Raw genomic sequence first — 2290 nt, 5'->3', positions numbered from 1 at the left:
CAGGTTGTATTATCTGGTAAATTCTCAGTGGGCAGCTTCACTTTCAAGCCTTTTCACCCAATTCGATTGGCCAACTAACTCTCAGAGGACTTTATTCAAACATAAGAGAATTAATGCTTCCTAAGGAGGAGATTTGGAAGTGAGACAGAAATAGAGATAGATATGAAAGGCGGAGAGACAGACAAATAATGAATGGATAACTGCTTTTCTAAGGAGGTCTGAGAGTCCTAGCTCTTCCTTGGTATCTATGTGACTTGGGGTAAGTGGGTTAAGGTTCTAGGCCCCGATTCTTCATGTGCCCCAAGGGTGCTAATCTCTAGTGACTTCGCCGAGTGGACAGGCTCACATGAGAGGGCCTGCCGCAAGGGCCCTGGCTCTCGGGGGGCACTCAGTGCTCTGCTCCAGGGGAACTTCCTCTTTTCTGCTGAGGCTCCTTAACAGCAGCACGTATATATGGAGATGGGCCATTTTATGGTCCCTGTCTCTTCCCAGAAGAAATGTATTGTTTTTTTGTTGTTATTTTTCATTTTTTTAAGTTGCAGAAAGATCAACTTTATTGAGGCTCCCCAGTCCTAGTTCTCTTTCTCCTGCATAGTCTCGGTTTCTCTGAGATGCCCAGTCCTCTGGGCAGTGATGAGACCCACTTTGCAGCCAGTGGGGGCATCTTTGAGGATGATGTCAAGTTTGCCGATGTGCTGAAGGGATGCCCCACGGGGCTCATGGCCACACCCTGCATGCGTGGCCAGCAATCCCTCTTATCCACATACTTGTGGTAGGCACAGTGGCCTTCAGGATGGGCTTGTAAGTGCAGCCACTTCTGGCCACTACACCGACCACAGCTCTGTTGGCTGAGGTGATGACCTTCTTGGAGCCCAAGGGCAGCTTCACCTGGGTCTCCTTGGTCTCGGGTTGTGGGAGGTGACAATGACATCATTTGTGGAGGCTCTGGCCAGCTTGCCTCTGTCGCAGCCTTCTCCTCCAGGCAACACACCCGATGGTGCCTCATAATCTCAGGAATGGTGCCCGTTGGGAGTACATGGCTGATGCTGAGCTGGGCCTTCTTGCCGCAGGACAAGAACCAGCTAACATGGATGCTTCAGCCATGAAGGATAGCTCTGTTTCTCACAGGGTAGGGATCCCAGAGGACCCCCCAAGCCCGAAGGGTGCTCCATTCTATGGCATGGACGACGTCTTCCTGATACCCTTGAGGTAACTGCAGCTCAGAGAAGTAGGTGCGCAGGCGCCCAGTGCCTTTGGTGCTCCACGTCTGTGCCACATGGGCCAGCGCCTGTCTGGTTCTCCCCAGCCACAGGGTGCTTGGCAGGGCCCCAGGGTTACTGGCAGCTGCCCAGGGACCACTGCCATCCCTGAGGGGAAGTTTTAAGGGTGCTTCTAGCCATGTATAGACTTTTTTTTTTTAAAAGATTTTATTATTTATTTGGCAGAGGCAGAGAGCACAGGCAAGGGGAGCAGAAGGGAGAGGGAGAAGCAGACTCCCTATGGAGCTGGATGTGGGGCTCCATCCCTGGACCTTGGGATCATGACCTGATTGGAAATAGATGCTTAACCTACTGAGCCACCCAGGCACCCCACCATGTATGGATTTATTTAAAATCTCTCTCTCTCATGAATAAATAAATAAATAAATAAATAAATAAATAAATAAATAATAATTAAAAAAAGAAAGAAAGAAAGGACTGAGGAAGTCAAGTGGAGATCTTACCTGGACCTTGGCAGTTCACTGAGGTGGTGAGTTTATCCCCCATTATTTAGAGTTCATGGAAAACTGATGTTCTTTACCAGCAGCAAGGAAAAGTGAGGTTTTCGGAGGGCTTTCCAACTTGGAATTTCCAAGTCTAAGCATCTGTAAGGCAGGGATCTTCAGATGTGTGAAGACAGGTCTGGGAATCTCTTTGTGGTAAGAGGAGGAGGAGGACAAGTAAAGTTTGAAAACTCATGTTTGTTTGTATGTTTGGAACATAAAACATTGCTATTTTAAATAATTCAGACTTCATAAGAGAGGTAGTCTTTTTAAAATTCTTATTTAATGGGTATGTGAGTGAATAAAGCTTGAGAAACTGCTTTCAGCTGTAAAAGAAGGTGCCAGAAAGCATAAATAAAGTTTAACCCCAGAGTCAGCTAAATAGGGAATTGATAGCAGTTTAATTAACAGAGACATAGCCAGACCTGAGGGACAGACCATCCAGCCCAGGGACTGCCTAACTATAGCCCCAGGGGCCAAGTCCAGGCTGGCGGCTGATTTTTTTTAATGACCTATTAGCTAATAATG

At 47.5% G+C, this 2290-nt stretch overlaps 1 pseudogene; it reads right to left on the bottom strand.

Annotated features, from left to right (window-relative positions):
- Positions 1 to 572: 572 nt before the first annotated feature.
- LOC112641460 (60S ribosomal protein L8-like) lies at positions 573 to 1766 on the bottom strand (annotated as a pseudogene).
- Between the last annotated feature and the right edge of the window lie 524 nt (positions 1767 to 2290).

The sequence above is a fragment of the Canis lupus genome, chromosome 33, assembly GCF_003254725.2.
Source record: "Canis lupus dingo isolate Sandy chromosome 33, ASM325472v2, whole genome shotgun sequence".
Classification (NCBI taxonomy): domain Eukaryota; kingdom Metazoa; phylum Chordata; class Mammalia; order Carnivora; family Canidae; genus Canis; species Canis lupus.
This window is presented reverse-complemented; position numbering and strand designations above follow the sequence as displayed.